Source organism: Thunnus thynnus, chromosome 15 (assembly GCF_963924715.1).
Source record: "Thunnus thynnus chromosome 15, fThuThy2.1, whole genome shotgun sequence".
NCBI lineage: Eukaryota > Metazoa > Chordata > Actinopteri > Scombriformes > Scombridae > Thunnus > Thunnus thynnus.
The window spans coordinates 26,336,693-26,358,075 of NC_089531.1; the positions used below are offsets into that span (position 1 = coordinate 26,336,693).

Here is a 21,383-nt window from a genome sequence, read left to right on the forward strand (position 1 = left end):
TTTGAAATGTACAGTTAGCATTCTGACAAACATGGATAATGTGGAGCAGGTAAAAAGACATCCAAACTGAATATGAATCAGAAGAGATGAAAAATGAAAGGGAAAAAAAATCCATAAATGTGAATTTGTAGATAATATAAAGCTTTTGTGTTTTAACTAATTTGGCTTCAGCCACAGTTAAAATAACTTTGAGGCGTGCCTGTGATTCTGTATGCTTTCTTGACACTTTGGATCTTAATATTTCACCACAATGCTTTCGATGTGGCTCAAAGTGAAAATAAAAAAGGGAAGGAAATGAAAGACAACATTCGAGTGCTCAGAAATGGATTTCTGCTCTGTTTACAGATTCAGGAATTTGCTTGTGGATTGACTTTAGAGTTAGTAACAGTAAATATTGACTCTTCTGCGTTCCAAGCGAGATAGACTGTTTTGCAGTGTGATACGTTCCTGCATATATTCACACAATGACAGCTGTGATTTAAAGCGTACTGTATAAAGCCACTCTCTGCTTAGCTTCGATCAAGTGCTGCATCTGTCAGGTGTGCAGGATGTCTCTCAGCAACCATTATGTCTGCAAAATCAAGTTATACAAGGGCAGAATGACACAAATATAATATGTGTATTTTTTTTTTTTTTTGACAAGAAAGTGCAAGTTATGTTTTCACAAATCAACAAAAGCTCATTAACTCTTATGAATTTATAAATTAAAAAAACAAACTACTATAGTAGATCATGTGCATTCAGGGTATGATCAAATTTAAGGTGTATGGGTGTGTGTGTGCATGTTTTCATTTTGTTATCACATGGGGATTGTTGAGTTGGCAAGCATCCTTACTCAAACTAATTAATAAATGTTTCTTTGTGTCATTACTCATCCTAGTGTAAAAGCAGAATTAGGTATATTGATAATACTTTGGTATTCTTTAGAATCAAATTTTGGGGACAACCCCTTTTTTTGTATTTCATGGATAGTTACAAACAGTTAGTTGTCAATGTTGTAATTTTCTATGCATGACTGAGTTTAAAGGAACAATCAGTAATATTTTGCCACCTCGTTCTAATTGACAAACTGACAACAAAAGAGAGGGGGGTTTCTATGTGTTATAGATCAATATCGGTCAGCCAGTGTTCGCTTAATGGCTGTGGAGATTTCAAGGTTTATGAGCCAGCATCCTCATACCCTCAATAAGCAGCAGAACAAGCTACCACGTCAAAATCTTTCCCAAAATTATCCTTTGAAACACACTTTTCCCCCAGGCAGCTCTTCACCACAGATTTCACACATTGGACGAAAATGATAAACCCAACAGGTGGCACTCCATCAAACAATCACTGACACTGTCACTGTAATGAGCTTTAATTAGTGTAGTCAGACACCAACATTGCCTCGGTCACGGAAACCTTCATCAGACCATTCTGTTGGCTGCATATTACTGACAAAACATTTTATAAACATTTCACAGGAGTAGAAAAACTGAAAGTAGCTTTTATACAAAGAGACACTTCAAGAAAGACTAAAAGGCAACACCTGCAGAGGTGTTCAGTGCTTATTTATTTGCAAAATGTTCACTGACAACGTATTTCATGTGTTTTCCCTACATTAACTTCTCGTAGCAACCGAGACATAATTTCTTTTATCATTATGTGTAGGCACTCAGTTAAGGTTAAGGATTGTGGTTTTGGTTTACTATTGAATAACTCAACAGTGATCTGCAGTATGACATGATTACTTTATTAACATTTAAGTCGTTTGTTGCCTAGATGGAACTACGCCGCCACAGGGCTCCAACAAAAAAAGTTCAATCTGGCTCAACTTTTGCTGCAATGCAACATGACGTCACCTGGCAAGGCTCTGCGTTGGCCAGCGACATACATGCAAATGCACGTTCCTGGTGGATTATTATGTAACGTGAACGGCATATTTCTACTGTCTCGCTCATGATTGTCACAAAAAAAGATAAAATAGTTGTTGCCATGATGATTTTACAGAGTTGTAAAATTTTGAGTATTATAAATTGTTGCACAGTGTGTTGGTGTCTGATAAGAATTTACTAATATGTTCCTCCAATTGGACTTTCACGTCTCACCGGTACCTTAAACAACACACCTCAACCAAAACAGCTTCCTGTCCTGTTTTAACATTTCCAGCTTTCACATTTAAAACACATTTAACCCAAACCCCCACCCTCAACACTATCCAACCTCAAACTGGTGGGCATGTTATTCTGCCATGCTGCAATTCCCAACTGAAATAGCTGGAGAGGTTTGTGTTTCCACATGCAAAGGTTGTCTGGCAACAGTAGCAGTAGCAAAATATTTTCAAATTTGGTTTGTCATGATCTATTCATTAACTGTAGCTTGCCAGATTAAATTACATGTGTGAAAAAGATAACACGCTGTCTAGCAGAGAGAGCTGGGGAGTGTGGAGGAGAAGGAGAAGCCACATTTGCTAAACCGAGTTCCTATTGATTGTTAATCGATGTTACGACACTACATCTATATTACTGATTGCTCCTTTAATCCTCTTCCTGCGTTCAACTCTCATATGTTTCTTTTTGTATCTTTGTAATTTACCAGTATTGTTAACTATTTTGTCATTTTTCTTTTTGATATACAACTGCTTAACACTGTAAACTGAAGCTTATGTGAATATAAATAACTGTACATTTGTGTAAGATGCTAATTTGTTGTATAACCACTGATTGAAGTACAGTGTTTAAGGCAGTTGTGCTGATCATATTGACACTATACTAGTTCTCCTGCAGTGCTAACATATTACTTCTTAGCTTCTTCTGGTGCATCTGTTGTATGGAACCTTTTAATGCAGCAGCTGTGTTTCAAGCCTAACTCAGATTGTTGGCAAAAATAAAGAAAAAAAATGAAGCTGAGAGACGATTACATTTGCTCTTTTCTCAAAAGCCTCCATTTTGGTTTCCCAGAAACAAAAGGAAATTGGATAACCTAATATTTTCTTGAAAATTATTGGTCTCATAATGGAATAATCAATCTTGCATGATTCAATTTAAGTGGAAAGTGTTTCAGAATAGTGCATCATGCAATCAGACCACAAAGTGCATTTACACTGGCGCTCAAATAAACACACAAGAGATGGCCCAAGGCTGCTCTGAGTCCCAGAGTGTGCTATCCACCGCTATCAGAAAATTAAACATCCAACTCTGCATCTCCTCTGGAAATTCAGACCAGCATCTTACAGTCGCTATGGAGACCGGCAGCACCACGACCACAGAGCGCTCCAGTGAAAGAGCTGAAGAGTTTCAATTTAATTAAGGAGGTTTCCTTCACTAGCAGCCACTTATCAATTATCCTGATTGTTATATCCACAACAACAGAGAAGCCTCCCTGCAGATTAGCCAAGGCCTGGCCACTTAAACAGCCGAGGGGAAGGCTCACATCCCTGATGTGATATTCAACAGTAGTTCAATACATGTATTATAATATGCGAGATACTGTCCTCCTGCCGCTCCAGTCAAAATAACTCCCAAGATCATTGTGACCAGCTCTTCTCCTAGAAATTAATTTGCAACCGCAAATGAATTTCAAGAGAAATGCAAGACGACTTGAATAACGTTCTTTTCAACATAAGTAGGAAATATTTCAATGAACATATCTGCCAAGTTGCAAAATGTTCATACTGAATGTATCTGCAAAACATTCACAACATTTTTAATTTCTTTTCCCTGAAAAATCTAAAATAAAATCATGATTAACATTTTTTATGATTATATTTAGACACCCAAAACACTTAAATTTTCATCAAACTATAAAAAGAATTAAAATCAAAAAAAGAAAAAAATCATGGCAATCTATTCAATAGTTGTTGAAGTATTTTAGTCTGGACCAAAGTGGTGGACCACCTGACTGACAGACACAGATTGCCATCACTAGAATCAATAGTCACTACAAGCCCAAGAAAGCACATGTTTACTTTACTAAAATGTAACCATAATTGCAATCTTTCCCTAACCTTCACTAAAGTGCTTGTGTTGCCTAAATCTAACCACATGTAGAATTCAGGACATGAATACCAGTCATCAGTGTTAAAGTCAATCTGTCCAACTACCCTGCATTTACTTCCTTCACTTGAAAAAAACATAGCCACCAAATATACAATAATCCAGGCAGCAACTATGTTTCCCTCAAGATGTCTTTATTAAAACAAAATCAAAGTATCTAAATGTAATTTTAGGAGACCTGGTTGTAACTCAGGCAGCATAATGTTTGACTTTAAATGTGCAGCTACTCTCTTCTTTTTGAATGGTTTGCTTTCTATCACTTTCATGTTAATTGCACTCCTCTCCAGCCAGACTCCACTAAAGTACAAAACACATACATCACAATTCTCCAAAAGTCTATTGGGTACTGAGTGCTTTTTCTTTCATAAAGTAGCTCAAGCCGAGCCAAATAACCATGAGACGGCACACAGAGACGTTGTTGTTTTAAAGCAGGTTCACGAATGTGAAGAGAACTGGCTGATGGAAAAGGCTGAAGAGAGGGTCCTTGAGTCTAAATGCCTTTCAGAGACATTCATTTGCTACAGGTATGCACCTGTGATCTTCAGTGAGTATAACTAGAGAACCTGTAAACAAGTGATCGAGAACGCTCTGTATGGATAGCATTATGCTCTTTTCACTATGTAGAGAATAGCAGAGAAGAAGTTGAAAAGAATGACAGAGAAGAAAGAGAGCAGTATTAGCAAAAACATAATACTGTTAAAGGATTAGAGAGGAGAAACAAGTAATGAATAATACATGTCCAGTGTATGTGTGGAGAATAAGAATACAGGCAAACAAATACAAACGGATTAAAGCAGCGTCTGTGAAAGTTATTTCTCAGCTCCTGCCCCATGTATTGCAGCCTTTTTCATATGAATTTAAACATGATGTAACTGGATGTAGAAATTAGCAAAATACAACATAACAGCAGCAGCAAATAAAAAGGACAAGGAAATCTGCACTGAGATAAAAGCAGGAAGAGTTGGTGGATACACACCGAGGTTGGTGAAGGTGGGTGTTTTTTCTTTAAAAGTTTTTTTTATCCTCCTCCTCATCATACTGTTTATCACAACCACTGACAAGGCCCATTAATCTCAACTTCACTCCCAAGGTTACAGGCCTGCTCACACTTTTTCATTATAACTCCCCTTGCATCTGAACTAGCTGCCCCTGTGATGGATTTGCAAAATCCTGGGGTTAAAGATTTGGTCTCACTCTGTCAAACGAATAACTTTTTCTTCAAACTTTTATTCCATGTACCCTGGATGCTAAACCAGCATTTCTCAGTCCATGGGGTTGATTGAACTCTCCAGATTGCTCCGAACACCTCCTACAGAGAGCCATGTCAGCTCAAGCAACACACCAGTCACTACTTGTCAACACCACATAATTGCAACAAAAAAATCCATACTTATTAAACCTGGAACATTTGTTGTACACTCACCCTGTTTTGGTGTGAACTTTTGTGTTAATTGTATTGGAGTCTGGCTGAATTTCTCTCAGTTCACTTTGGTGATACTTGGAGCTGATAAAAGAAGACTTAGTTGTAAACCACAGGGTGCATGTAATCCACTTTTAGTCTTTATGTATTTTAACCTGTACCTTATTATATTTTGAATATGAGATGAGTCCAAAACATTATCTTTATTGATTTCTATTATTAACGCTAAACCAATCACAAAGGAGATGGAAATAAAGGCACAGAAGAATTTAATTTTTAAATGGAAGAACAAAGGCTTTTTAGAGATCTATCAGAAATACTCCTTTGCCGGCAGGATAGTGTATGTGTTTGATTGACAGCTGAGGTAGCAGGGGCACCAAGACACTGTAATCAAACTTGCACTGCGAAATATTGCTAACAAGCTACGGGTTGCCTGTGAGTAGTGGTATTAAAGAATAAGAACCACCCCATTTATTATCTAAAATTACTACTTTTCGCACTTGCAGGTATGTTCTAAGCAGTTCGAAGTGCTAAAGCTGACTAGCTAGTTAGCTATTCTATCTAGTCTGCAAAGTGTTAGCAGAGCACTTTTTTCCCAGGCAGATGTTGGTTTAGTAGCTCATTTAGCAAACTAAGGTGCGACATTTCTACATGTAGTTAAGAAGGAAACATTAGCTAGGATATTAGCTAGAAAGCTAATATGAGTTGTTCAGTATCTGTGTCACTTTGTTATGTCATCGCAGTTTGTCAATGCCAAAAATGTTGAGGGGTTATTGCTTCAGTCAAATAGAGAGCAGAAATCTTGATGTCACCTCTGGGCCAGCCACTTGCTTCTCTAACGCAATGCAATCTCCCATTTAACATTTCCTTAATCTGTCTTTCTGAAAAAAGGTAAATGAGTATGCAGTAAAGCACTAGCTTTTAGTTTGAAATGTTTTAAATCATGATTTATATTTTAGTGTACAGAAAACAACAGTAAACATGAAAATGTACCTGCATGACAGTGCATACTTAATACCATCATATCTTGGTTTCTTCCATATCCACCACTTTTGCACGTCATTTTCCAATCTTTTTTTATAAGCACAGTTGTCTAAAACCTCTACACCATTCAGCCTTCGCTGTCCTGCTATTATTACAACCATGTCTGAACTAGCCGCAGCTGCTTAACCTGCCTGCCTTTTTTTCAAGCTGGTGATATTTACCCCTTGATGGTCTAGGACCATGGTCGATGATGATGACAATGGTCTGGGAAATGTTGTTTGTCAAAGGCTGTTGAAAACAGAAACAATATGTATACAATATTGTTTTAAGTGAGGTTTGAATGTTCTGGTTTCACTTCGGCTCCCTGTACAGCAAATAATAAAATGATTTGGCCATCTCTGTCTAGGCAGACTTAGAAATAACTGCACTCTGGCAGGCATGGTGCACCGTCATGAAACCAAAGAATATGAAATACAAATTTGTCTCTTTTGTGTACTGATTCATTTCTAAAAAGAGAACACAGGGCATGCAATTTACATAGCAGATATGAATGCTATAGTTAAAACCCATACAACTCAATTTCAGATGGACAAACACACATTTGGATTATGGAAAAGGGGCTACAACTCAACAGCAGAAAGATGTCCCAGTGTAAACCTATGCTGGATTCATATCCAATATAGGTACCAGTATAGGGTGCTTCAGAAAAATGCTGTCAAGTACTGCTATAAACCGTATCTAAACTTTAAAATTGCTGCACATCATTATCCATGTTTCAGCCTTGTCATAGGCTCAACTGAAGTTGTCATGACTACAGAAAGCCCCGCTATAGTCCACAGCCAGCACTGGCCTCTGCCAGCAGAACGTGACTGCGGGATTGAAGATTGCTTTAATCCATGGAGCTAACCTCTGTGAGGGATTGAAATCAAAAGCAGATAGGCCTCATCATTTACAGTAGACTGCATGTGGACATAATGACGGGGCTTACCCAACAGCTTACATTTAGCTGCCCACCTTATCAGACTCATACAGGGTTTTACTCTGGCCTGTGTGTGGCTGTCAGTGCTGATAGAGGCAGCTTTCATGGACCGCATGAGTAGCCCTATGGATGATGAGACAAAAGAGAGGCTCACCACTGCCCTGCCTGCCAGTTGGCCAACCACTGCCTATCCGCCTCTCCATTAGAAGGGACAAAACCTCAGCACGCTGATTGCAGCAATGTGTGTTTTCGTCTCTTCACACTTGAGGTAGCTCAACTCAACTGAGTCAGTGGCAGAGACAGCCATTTTCAGGGATCATTGATTCAAATGACTAATTCTGGCTGTGAGCTAACCATTACATGTAGCCTATCTCTGTATAGACGAATGTGGCAACGGTTTATATGATTACCATCTATTTTCTATCGCAGCACATAGACAAAGCTTCAATTATAATTCACTTGTAACAAAATTACTATACAAAAACAAACATTTTTGAATTGAGGGTGATCTGTACTGTGTGCAAGTATTAGTTTGCATTGCAATAGATTATAATTACCTCAATGTCACAAATGCAACAAGGCATTACAGGTGCTTTAAGACATATGAGAATTTTCAGAACCCTTTTGCTGAGCATTTAATCCTTCAGTTACCTGAAAACATTAAATTCACAAAATATGAAGATGCATGGTTACCACTGGACAGCTATGATATGCAATAATTCACAATTTCAGCAGCATGCACTGTAATATTTCTCCTAGTGCTGGAGCAGTACTAGATGTAACAAGGTTACATTCATTGGGATTTACATGAACCTTGTATTTTGAAAATGTTTGTAAAAGTTTTGATGTACATTATGAAAGAAAAAACTTCGGCTTTCATCCAGCAGCCAAAAATATTTTTGCTGGAGGACCAGATTACACATATGAGCCGCCATTTACTTACCACTGCTCTACAAGTTCCACTTATACCTCCAGTAGCAATTTTACATTTGAATACATACATGCAAAAAAAATGTAAAAACACTCTACAATACTTACAATATATATATATATATCTCATATAGAGAAAAATGCAGAAATACAGCAGCTCTTTTCAGTAAAAGATAAAATGCATGTTCAACAGTTCAGTATGTAAATGTTCTACAACACTGGATGCCTCTAAAGCCTTGAACATTGCGCCTCACTATCAGAAACATAAACCTCTTATTCATACATTTGTCAGGAGTGCAAACTTATTAGGGATGAAAAGGTGACAAAGGTGCAAACCCCCTAGGGAGTCTAGGGGGATGTCCCCCCAGGAAGAAATTTTCTTTAAATATCAGCTTTAAAATGTGGATTTACAGTCGATTTTATCATGCCGATATATGGAAAAACTCACCCTAGAATTAATGTAATCTTACTGCTACAAAACTAATGTTAGGGGGATATCAGTTCAGGTCACACAGTCAAGCGAGTTCAGAGCCAGGCCCAAAGTTGTATTAAAGTGCATTGCCTCCACTATACAATAAAGTTCATCAAACAAAATAAAAACACAACATGCACAGCAACTGACAAATCAAACGGCTTATGTAATATTTTGGTAGATAGAGAGAGTGAGAGAGAGAGGATTTAAAGCAATAAAATTCTTTTGACTGAAATTTTTTTCAAGCTGCAGCCAAGTCATATTCCCCATCTTCAATTTGTAAAACACATTAAAGGTTACATTACTTGACGCCTGCTAAATAAAGAACACAATTAACACAATATGTAAAATTATGAGATATCAGCACCACAAATAACCATGTCCTCTAATGAAGTCATCAAGTTTAAATACTCGACTAATAGTGTTTTAATGGAAGAAGATGCTTTTGAACAGCTTTTCTATTGTCAGTTTCCTTTTTTTGTCATTTCAATGCCATTTTCAATCTGATACTTTTTCTTTTTTGCAAAGCTTGTCTCAGTTTTTACTCTTTCAAATAATAAACCATCTACATAAGTTTTCATTACATTGTTTTTAGTTTTCTTATTAATTAATCATTATTATACACATAAGATTAAGGGAAGACAACGCACGCTTATTTTATGAGTTTGCCTGATTTGCATAATTTCATGATAAAAAAAATAAGGGTTATAATACAGAAATATATTGTCGGTATTAATAGGTTCTGTTCTAATAGAAGAACACCCACCCATGTTTAGGTTAAGAAATTTCACATAGGCTTGGCTATGTTGCAAACTGGGCTTACTAGTACAAAAAATAGAATAGAAAACAGATGATATAAAGTAAGGATGTCAATGATTCATCGATTATTGGTTAATTGCAGTTAATAATTTAACCAATGAAAAATATATTAACTGATAATGCAGAAGACGAGGGACATATGTAACTGTCAGAAATGTTTCTGTAGATTTGCTGTAGTACGCGGTTGTACCATCAGGATGGAGCCTCTTACTTTTTTATGTTAACTTGTTTTCACTGATTGAACATTCAACAACAATAATATAAATCTTACCGTTGTTATTCCGTCATGTGAAATTCTGATGCTTGATCTGTCACTCGGAACTATGAGCTAATGTTGAGTGATGCCCTGTGTTTAGATATTCTGTGCTAGTCTGTGACACGTAGGCATGCTATTAAAATCCCTCCTCCCCCCCAAAAAAACTCATTGGATCTACATGAATCACACAAATGACCTATTTTGGATTCAAAATGGCAAATTTCGCAGAAAAGTGACCAGTTTGCACCCCTGATTTGTAATTGACACCCATCAGCTGAGGGACAGTTTTGAAATTACGCCATTTAGCGTGTCTGCAGCTTCCCACAGAGACCAGAGAACATGAAATAACTAACCCATTGTTGAGCCCTGACTCCACTCATCTCACAGTTCAAAGATTCACCCTGATGATTGGGACACTCTTGCTAATGAGTCAGAGTAGCTGGCACCGGCTCAACATTCATATCACAAATTAAATCATTAGAAGCAAAATGAAAAGGAATGTCAAATGGCGAGCAGCATTTTGTCTCAAATGCCATTGTCCATTTCTGCCACTGCATTTCCATCAGAAAAGGTGCTGAAGAAGGTTAAAAATGGAAGACACACTGAAAAGGAGGAAGTGGTGTCTCTCTCAGTGACATTTACATCTCATAATCTTATTAATGACCACCTGGTCCATTAAAAAAAGGCTCCATTAACCTCCCCCCTCATTAAGTCATGGTGCTTGGTCATGTAGCTAATGAGAGGAAGCTGGATATTATGTTGAATATACACACTGCAGGGTTGACCAGCTCAGGAAAAAGAGAGTAAACCTTTAATCGGTTGATTGCGCACATTCCTCCATTTGATCTCTCAGATAGATTGTCCTTCAAGATTTTTATGAATTTGAGGTTACATTCATGCTATCTGTTAGCTACTTTCTGCTGAACTTTAGTCATTATGTCTAGACAACTGTGTCATCTTGTTTTTTTTAATGTGCTTGACATTTTGAAATGTTTGCACTTTTGATGACCAAAACTGATAAAGATGTTACATTAGTAACAACTGTGCAATGGCCCCATGATGTTAAAAATGTATTAATAAAATGGACAAAACAGCAGGGAGCCGTTCTTCAAATGTGCTCTGCAAATGTGTCTTGGCTAATCCAGGACAACATAATGTTCATGAACTAAAATGATCCTGTTCATTGTCATCCACTTAACTTGATTTTGTGCACAATTAGAAGTTTGATTCATTAACCTTGAATAACAGAGTACTCTTGTTGGTGCTCCTAGTTCAGTAAATAGCCTTACTTATACAGTATAATTTACCTGGTTAATAAGAAACATTGAAATTTAGCTAAAATTTTAACAGACTTTTTATAATCCAACTACAGTTTACACTTGTGATACAACATTTCATATAATTTAGTGTTTAATGGTACCCTTTGGAGTTTTTGACCACTAGTAGTTCTGTGGAGCAATGCCTTTTAAAAGTGAGACCCTGTTATTTTTGTTTGTTTGTTTTTATTCATACACTTGTACTTGCAATGGTATCGCCTATTACACTGATCAATAGTTGGCGGTGGTAATATGTCAAGAAATGTAGCAATACCCCAGCAGTAATGTGTTCAATTAAATTAAATTAAATTAAATATAATTAAATCACAAGCAGCTTTCTGGGCAAACAGACACAGTTAGCAACTAGCTGGCAAACACTGTGGCACAGTTAGAAACTAAAGAGCCAGATATTTCCCTCAGGACTTGATAGAAATGAAAAACAGAGCTAAAAGAGAGTGAATATTGGACTTGTGTTCGCCAGGTGGCCAGAAACAAAACTCAAAATGATGAATAATTTTGCACCATAACTGCTGGATGTGCACAGAAGGAAGTGTTGGCTAAAAAGTTCATCATATCAACTTAAAAAGGTGATATGTCAATGTTGTGTTTACAACTTGTTTCCACTGCCCCCACATAAGCAAAAAATCAGATATTGCAAGTAAAGTGCAAATAAAAGTGCAACTGCAACATTTTATTGTATTATTATTACAGATGCATTAAGTAGCATTTTACTTCTGTAGCTGGTCAAAGCCGACCTAATTTGAATTTTTTTTTTTTGCTACATTTGGGTAGTTTTAGTTAGAAGGCACAGTACCACCACACCACTTCACTGCTGGTTACATGCTGGCTGTTTTGAGACCAAACTGTAACGTACGTTGAATTATTAAGCCAGTTAATCTGTCTCACAAAAGCAAGACACACACTCACCCACACAAACACACACTATAAAAAAACACGGACCAATTTACAGTAGTCAACACGACATGTTAGATAGCAGCATTTCATTTGGCACTGACAGCTTCTCTCTGATGATACAGACACTCTGTTGACACACTTCCAATGACAAAAGGTGAGAAAACACCACAGTCATGTACAGTTCCTGTTCATTTACACATAGGGCAGCTATAATATGCAGCAATATTTTAGTGCTACAGTACATTTGAATTTTACCATCTAAGCTTGCTGTGCACTTCCACATGATGTACTGTAAATAGCGGAGAGGTAGGATGTATAATTTCAGTTGGTGGATAGATTGATTGCGTGACTGATTAAAAAAAATCAGCATTCAGATCCAGCCTCAACCAGATTGGTGCATCCCTATTAGTAACCATTATAGGCCAGTTGATGGCACATGTGTCAGTGCTTCTGCTACTGCCAATTATGTCTGCACATGCCCAGGGAGACTGCTTTTTCCATTTCACATTTATCTACAAGTGGGATTTATCCTTTGCTGCTATTAATTCTCCAAGAAAAAGAGAGCATCAGACTTCATCTCCCCACATGCCAGAGACCCCTGGAATAATTGAAAAATATAACTATTATAAACTATTTTTACTATTATACTATTAACTATATATTCTAAATTACTATTTTATCATAATTTTAAAAGGCAGCCATATAAAGTACCTGTCCTTTAGATATTCCCATCACATTTATCTAAATTGCCAGTATTTTATAAATTATAAAACTTTCACTGCTCTAACCTTTACAGCTTTACGTCCTCAATTATTATAAAGTCACCTCTAAATTGCTGTAATTATGAAGGATTATAAGAGCTGGCTCAGTCACCTCATCGCAGGACAGACCTGAATTTACATCTGACTGGGGCCTTTCTGTGTGGAGTTTTGAGGGGCATTTTTTCTGAGTCTTCCTGCCATTGTACCTGATCTGGAGCTGTTTTAGGAAGCACTATACAATGGCTTGGTTAGGGAGTACATGCTCCTTCTCAGCAACATAATCCCTAAACTGAATTCAAAGCTGCCGATGATACCTGGCTATACTATATACAAACAATTCAAGCAATGTCAACATGTTATGATCTGCGTCTAGTATAGAGGTGTGAAGTAGGAGGAGCTGCTGATTTGCGGGAGGGTTTTTATCACATTTCAAATTTTTCTTTGAATGATATCCTAAATGTTACTTACTACATAGTAACGCGGGACTCTCACAGATAATGGAACGATCATGTCTGTCAATGTTTTCAATTTTGTTTCTAGAAATCATGTTTGGTTGTCATTTTGGCCTGGCAATACAGGTCTAAATACTACATTACCTAGGAACCTCAACCACTGTTGCCATGGAGACAAAGCCAGTCAGAGGTGCAAATCAGAATGGTAGTGAATTCAAAATGTTTGTGCCATAGTCATTGAATTTGTCCATAATTGACCCACTCTTAAAAAGTTTAATGATTTAAGCTGCAGATTGTATTGTCAATTTTCTAAACACTGAATCTTAAGCTTCAACCTGCCATTGGTGGCACATATACAGCAATAGAATTTAAAGCTCAGTGATTGGATGTTTCTTGCCAAAATGCATAAGGGAGTCGTGCTTAACTTCTCCCTCAAAGTTTTTTATCAAACCAGATAGTTTCCAATGCAGTTGTTAAAGGTATACTATGCAGAATTTGTCAGTTGGTGTTTGTTAACACACCATTCAAAGTTGGCCCCTCAACCAGGGTGAGCTGAGAGCAGACTTTACGAGCACAACCACAAATGCACAGTCTGCCTCTGTTTAAGGTTTTAGGTTCAACACATAGATCATTACCCATTCTCAGGCTACATATTTGTTCTTTTATTTTTGGTTATGGAAAGATGAAAAAAATTACACCACCATCCTCTCTTTGAATATCAAATATTGCACTTAGCGGTGCCCCATGCACAACACTTCAACATAGTGAGCACTCAAAAGCTTGACAGACTTGGCATGCGTAGTTACAGTTGCTAAGCTAAGGTTGGACAATCATACTCTCACTCATCTAGTGTATTCATTTCATGCTATCTGTCTCATTTCAAGATAATATTTAATTTTGAGAAGAGGTAACATTATTATGAATTGAGTGATTGCTTTTGTGAGAGATTTTCTAGGTTAAACTTTTTGGACTTGTGAAAATGCTGTGCGGCCAGAAAATGTGTGAGAGCAAAAACTGTAAATGGGGGGTGAGACACTTTTACAGCAGATGGATAATCAATGTGATCATTATTAAAGAATAATAAGAATTTTCATCATTAACTTATTCCTTGTAACCATACTCAAAGCATGGTCACCTGTGTCAAAAGGGGGTTTTGTCATCTGAGGATTTGGATGAAGTTATTCATTCTTTTTAATGATCTCATCTGGATTACCATAGCCTTTCTTGTAACAAATCTCCTCAATCTTGTTCAGACTGCAGCAGCTATAGGATCTTGCAGAATGAATAAATCAACTCACAATGTTTGAGCTGTTTTACATTGATTGCCAATGTGGAGGACTTCTTTTATATTTTACCTTTGTTTTTAAAAGCTCCTTTTGGAAATCTGAAGTCTGCTTAGCTCATGTTTATTCATGCAGGTTGAAAAGAAGATGTTAGAACTAAATGCTTACAAAGGAGAGGAGTAAGAATGAAAAGAAAGTAGGTACAAACTTTACAGGTACCCACTCACAATAACATGGGTCTACACTGCTACTAGTGGTCAAAAATCCCCCAGGAGACCTTTTATATCTCTCACATATAAACTCAATAAATCATGATCATTTTGCGTAATCACTGAGAATGGATTGCCAACATGACAAGCAAGCAACTGTCCCCAACAGACCCAGGTTTACTGAGTGGCAATTGGTGTGTGGTGTCTTAATTAACTGTAATTCTTTGTTTGGGATAATGCCCTACAATATCAACGGACATGAAATCCCTTGAATGAACACCTCCACACCATGTTTAAAGATCTGCATATAAAAATTCATTATAAAAGCCAGAATCTATGAATATCCAAACAATACTTTTCCAAAGTTAAACTGCTGGACACACAATGTCACACACACTTGAGTAACTTGCATATTGTATCACAGTTGGCTCCAAACTTGTGATGTCACAAATTATGCTGGTAAGCCTGCCCCTTAAACTGAGAGTCAAGGTGAGCACGGTGAAAAACTTTCCCTCTTCAGCAGATGAATTGTGTAAACATACAAAAACATAATTCAGCACAGTGACGCTCAAACATCTACCTGAAGTGAATTATAAGCAAAACACATTCTGGGAGTTGGATAAGAAGGTCAAAACCACTGTGCACTAAAGAATAACCATGACGTGATTAGGATAGCATAAAGACTGGAAGCAGGGGAAAACAGCTAGCCTGGCACTGTCCATGTTCAAAAATTCACCTACCAACATCTCTAAACCTCTAAGCAGATTACCACACAGAAAAACTCGAGGGACATGTAATATTCCAGCAAACCAACCAGGGGAGGAATAGGGTTGTATATAGGGGCCAACCATGGTCATCTCTAACAGGTGTAATGTTGCTTTATTGCAATTTTTACATTACAAGATTTTTAGCAAAATATAATGCACTTTAAAGTGCGTAGAATTCACATTAAGAATTTAGACACTCAAGTAAAATAGCAGAAAGTAACACTATAAGTAAGAGCATGACACAGTTTTTAATCAATATATACAAGTCACCCAGATGATTGTCACATTTGCAGCTACACCAGTGGTTATCAGGGGAACCTCACTCTTGATATAAAGCATCACACACTCTCTGATTCCTGGCACAGTCAACTGTCTCTACTTCTGTGCTGAATTTATGACCCACAGCGGCAAAGAACTATTTGTGCAGCCAAGATAATTATAGGCATTTTCAGTTCAGAATACATTAATAAAAGCCAATAGGTGTAAGGAGATGCAATGTTTTTAAGAGCAGCCTGCAAAAGCAAAGCAAGATCTAATGTTGCCATAAACATTATGTATGTGACAGCAGCCCAAATGAACAGACTATAGTCACTAATGAAAAGGCGCGTCGCTGTTAGCAGTAGATGCAGATGCCTGCAATATTAGTAAAGACATATAATATATGTAAGCAGAGGTGAGCAATGAGTTCTTGTGGTTTATCATGACCCCCTATAGAAATGACAGAGGGTCTCATTAGAGCTGCTAATATGAATAGGACATCAATCAGTATGTATGGATTTATTTGCCTGCACACATTGTCCCATCCATACTGTACCTGTGCACATTGATGCCTGGCAAGGTATCTAATGTAATTCATTACTGCCATGCATATTCACCCATTAACATGTCTAAAACTGACAGCATAATTCAAGTTCATCTGTCAGGTGTAGCCAGAGAGCTTGAAGAGGGTTAAAGCAGCATGGGAAAAAATGGTGGTACAGTAGATCAGTCAGTCAATACTGTCAGTACTATTAAATGTACTTTAACACAGCAATCCTGCAGGATAGTAACAGGGTCATAAATGATTAAATACATAACTGCAATGATGCTACATGCTCTGTCACTGAAACAAAATAGCAGTAACAATTCAACATCAACTTATATATATATATATTTGCACACAAATAATGTCAAAAGGAAAGGAAACCCAATGGTTTGCATTGGAGTCGGTTTGAAGCCCAGAGTTGCAGTTTATGGTCAGCAATATCTTTTTCATTTGATGCCAGGACCTTCCAAATAAGGAATGTGGGGTGTTGCGTTTCACACTCTGGAAACACACTTTGCTACCTCAGGCCCGAGTTAAGACCCGCCCCCACTTTGCCTCTGATTGGCTCTGACCCTGACATTTTTACCCTAACCCTAGCCATCTCATTCCTCATGCCTGAACCTAACCAATCTAACCAACGAGCACTAGCCAGTCAGAGGCAGAGTAGGGTGGGTCTTTGCAGAATGGGGGTGGGAAAAAATAATAAGGCGCACAGCACACTTGGGCTAATGTTAGCTACTTCAGTTAATTGTGCTAACAGGGCAAATATCATAATTAAATAACATTAAACTTCCTGAAATACTGTGTGACAGCATCCTGTGAGGGTCTTGTTGGTGTAACTCCTTATACACAAATGCAGTAGAACAGCATGTCTAGATAAAAATCTGGTTTATTCTTTTTTCAACTTTTTTTTCCCCCTCAGCAATCAATAATACTGTGTTACAACATCAAGTCGATTTCACTCCTGGTGGGCTTACCTTATGTGGACTCTCACGGGAGAAAGAAAGTTATTCAGTACAGCAGCCACACAGAACATCAAAGCATATCACTCATTCAAACTAGTATGGTAGTATGAAAATGATACAAACACAAAAAATAAATTAAAAAGAGTTGGACACAAGAGAATGAAGTCTCTTATCACTGGTTATTTTGAAATATAGTATTACTGAAAATAGTTTCACATTTTGGGGTGTTAGATGAGAAGATCAACACCACTTTCATGTCTATCCATTAAATATGAAGCTAGAGCCAGGAGACAGTTAGCTTAGCTTAGCAGAAAGACTGAAAGCAAGGGGAAACAGCTAGCCAGGGTATGTGTAAAAATAACAAAAATACCTTTAAAGCTCACCAATTAAAGCAATTGTTTTACATTTTGGGAAACGCACTTCTTTGCTTTCTTGCTGTGAGTTAGATAAGATCTCTTCCACTCTCATATCTGTCTGTTAAATATGAAACTACAGACAGCACCTGTGTAGCTTAGTGTAGCATAGCGATTGTAAACAGGGGGAAATGCGTTATTATGGATCCCACTGCTTTTCTTGGCAAGACCTGACCTACTCTCCCTCTAACTGGCTGGTACTTGTTGGTTGGGTTTGTTAGGTTTAGGTATGAGGTGTGAGATTGGTTAGGGTTAGGGTTAGGGTCAGTGGGATCCATAATAATGCAGAGGAAACAGCTAGCTACTTTGCTTGGCAGTCTACAGGTGACAAAAACCATTTACCAGCACGTCTAAAGCTCTGTTTAATCTGCTGAAAAACGGAATATTCTCGCCTGGGACACACTAGATGCGTAAACCTCAGCAGTGCGTGTGCGTCACTGAACTGCTGCGTCTCTCACGCTTGCAGTGTCCACACAGGAAGCGTGTCTGCTGCGGCACTTCTGCCACTGGCAGCCCTATCTTTCTATCGCTTTCCCTGTCTATTTCTGCTAATAACCGTGCGCATCACGCAGAGAAAATAGACAAGACCTCGAATCTCTAGATGACTTGACGCAGCAGTGTGGCTGCTCTAACCTGTTAACATGGGCGTCGAAATGAAAAGCAAGAGGTTCCGTGACACACACATGCTGCTCACGCATCCAGTGTGTCCCAGGCATCTCTTTTACACTTTGGTTTAAGATATAACGTCAATTAGTGAGCTTAGAGATACTGGTAGATGGATTTTTAAATCTTTGGACAGAGCTAGCTGTTGGCTTCATATTTATGAACAGATATGAGAGTGGTATCTAACTCTCGGCAAGAGAGCAAATTACTGTTCTTCCCAAATGTCAAACTAATCCTTTAATTAAGTTTCGTAATAAAGACATTTGGCTGAATAATTTTGCTCATATGTGTATAAATCAGCCTGTGACTGTTCAAATTCATCTGAGTTGCCATGCATTATCATTGTGGCAGCTTAAGGATAATGACCTGCTCCTTGACTTATTCATGATCAAAAAATCAATGCAGGGCAGCCCTTACAGTAAAGTTGAAAGAATAGAATGGTGAGAATATTATATACATGTAAAAACTATAATAAGCAATAGTCTAATTTCAAGGCCAGTAATCATTTTGTCAGCTGGTAGTTGTCTCATTTTAAAATAAAGCACATTTCCTTTGTTTCCTCTAAGGCACTGAAATATCTGTTTTGTGTTTTCATTAACCACAGCTGTTAGGCTTATAAAGGAATTAGCCTACCGACTCATATTACCATGACAGGAAATGTATTCGTTCCAAGGATCAAATCAGAATCCCCTGCATATGCTGAATTTGAGGAACTGCAGGATGTAAATGACAAATTAACAACCCTGCCAAATCAATACAGCTCCACGAGCCACGGCTAAAACATACATACATATTCCCAAAGCATACTGAAGAGCGGTGATGGATAATCCTGTGAGACAAAGAACAGAGGAAGTCACTTGCCAGCAGACATGATTAAGCCACAGCTGGTTGGAGGTTGCATACCTGCAGGTACTAATTGAACTAATCCAGGGGTATGCTCCTGCAGAGATTTTTCTTTGAAAAATAAGCTCCTAAATGCTCATTTTTGATGACTTTTAGCATTACTCTGGTGTTGGTCACAAGCTAACAGAATTACAAGATTGAGCAAAATATAGTACAGAGTATTCTTTTAGTAAGTGCAAATGTACCTCTATGTATAATATGCTCACATTTACAAAGAAAATTAACAAAGGGCAGCCCCAAGAGGTACACAACTAATTACAATTATTTTCAAAATGATTACTTAAACACACACATGTGAATATGAAAGAGTTTCCTATGCTTTAGGACTGGTGGGGGAGACAGGGCTAGAGGGGTCTGTGTGTAGTTTTTTCTTCTTGGCCTGGACCAGTGTCTCAAGGGCCCACTTTTGCTGTTTTGCCATATGCCTCAGCCTTGCCCTCTTTTCCTCTTCAGCTGTCTGCGTTTTGCTCTCCTGAGCACAACCAGATGATTGGCAGCCATACTTGTTCTGCTGCCGTTGCTTGCCGTCAGTGGTTTCTGCTGACTGGATGTTCTTGTCAGGTATGGAGAGGTGCGGTCCTCCTCCCTGTACCTGACATCCTCCCTTTTGAAGAGCTGGACAGCCGTTTTCTCACTGGACTGGAGGGTGTATTTGACTATTTGGATGACATTGAATGGTGAGATGTGCATGTTTCCACACCTGGGGTGGATGATCTCATTCATCAGGCTGAAAGATGACTCGAGGACTGGGTACTTACCTCTCTCATGTCTCAAAGACATGGCCCCACCACTCCACCATGCTCTCTACGTCCTTGAACCTGGCCAGGCACAGATCAACATTGTACCATATGATCCCTTGGTGGATGTCATTGCCAGCTGGTAAGAGGTGGCCCAGCATTCCACTCAATGTCTTCAGCTGGATGGTTGCCTGTCAGTGACCTCTCAGAAGTGGGTCCAGAGCAGAAAGGGCCCTCAGTGTCTGGCTGGCCAAGGGGAGCTTCCTCTGCATATAGCAAGCAGTAGTGGTGGATGTAGGCTTTTCTCATCTTTTCCATGAATGGCTTCAGCAGCATAAATATAGAACACCACAGAATTGACATTTATTTCATGTTTTCTCAAAACAATGAGAAAAAAAGGTCAAGTATCAAATGTTATTAAATTGCAGGGTACTAACAGTGTGATTGGGATCCCTGACCCTGAATGTGTCTGCTTCCAGTCCCACACACATCTCCCTGGCAGGCAGCAGCATGTCATCCTCCAGGACCATCTCTCTCAGAGCCCTGGGTGACACTGAGTGATATGATCCCCTTTTAGGAAGCAAGCCAGGAAAGCCAGGAACAGCTCAAGCTGCTTGTCTTGGAGTTGCACCAACATCTGGCTACCCTGTGTATGTAAAACAAACTGTTTTTAAATGGAAGAAACACCATTGGATACATAAGTGCAGTCAACAGTTGCAGTTAATGCCTAAAATACCCGAAAACACCCACTTGGAAAACCATGACATATTGCTTCAGGATAGCCAATACACCCATGTAAATGTTGAGCTGTAGTAGCGTTATAGTCCCCTCATGCCACATCTTTCAACAGACCCTTTTCTTCCTGTCTTTGCCTTGCTGTGTCATGCCTGTGAAAAGAGAATCAGTAATATAAGTACGTATCAATAAGGCAAATATTGCTCATCATTGGTAACCATGATGTACATGACTCAGTTCTGTATAACTAGTGATCATCTTCACCTTTTCGGTTTAGGTCCTCAAGTATGGACCTGATTCTGGCTCTTGTCATCTGAATAACATTGTACTGTGTATACATGATTCCCAGAGGCTCTCTATAAAGCTGGTATTCTGTGCTTAAATAGCCAAAATAGAGGATCTTGTATGCTGGCAGCATCGTGTATATTGCCATGCTGGCATCATATGCTGACAGCCAGCCACCAATGTGCACAAAGCCCTCTGAAGACTGGAGGCAGGGATATTCAGAATCTGGCACCTGACAAAAAGAGAGACTATGAAATTATGTATTTCCTTACATTGCCTG

The 21,383-nt window shown here is 38.4% G+C and overlaps 1 long non-coding RNA gene across 1 annotated transcript; it reads right to left on the minus strand.

The window, feature by feature from the left end:
- Positions 1-18,126: 18,126 nt before the first annotated feature.
- LOC137197996 (uncharacterized) lies at positions 18,127-21,383 on the minus strand. The gene is made up of 4 exons (XR_010931554.1): positions 20,834-21,383; positions 20,521-20,729; positions 20,105-20,407; positions 18,127-20,002 (listed from the first exon to the last, which is right to left on the minus strand). It is a non-coding gene; the product is annotated as an uncharacterized lncRNA (long non-coding RNA).